Source organism: Egretta garzetta, unplaced genomic scaffold (assembly GCF_000687185.1).
Source record: "Egretta garzetta isolate BGI_Z169 unplaced genomic scaffold, ASM68718v1 scaffold1457, whole genome shotgun sequence".
In the NCBI taxonomy this organism is placed as follows: domain Eukaryota; kingdom Metazoa; phylum Chordata; class Aves; order Pelecaniformes; family Ardeidae; genus Egretta; species Egretta garzetta.
The window spans coordinates 22,923-23,292 of NW_009260207.1; positions in this window are offsets into that span (position 1 = coordinate 22,923).

Genomic DNA, 370 nt, shown 5'->3' on the forward strand with positions numbered 1-370 from the left:
GGGGGACACCCCACACCCTCCCGCCGCGTGCTCAGCAGCGGGATCCCGAGCGGCGTTTCAGGGTGCCCAGCTGGGGTGGGGCAGTCCCAGCAGGTCCCGGGGGGACACGTGTGAGCTGCAGGGATGGTTGGCTGCCAGCGCAGGGCGTGATGAGATAAAAGCGATAAGGAAGCGTAAGGAAAAGCTCTGAAGTTCTTGGCGGGATGAGCTGGGGGGGATGTGGGGGGGTCCCATTCCCGAGGGGACCCTCGTGGCCAAAGGGTCAAGCGCCCGGGGGCCAGAGGCACCAGCTGGGGTCCCAGCTCTCCCCCCCACAGGGCAGGGCAGGGGCTGGGGTCAGCTGGGGCATGGGGGCATGGCCAGAGGGGCC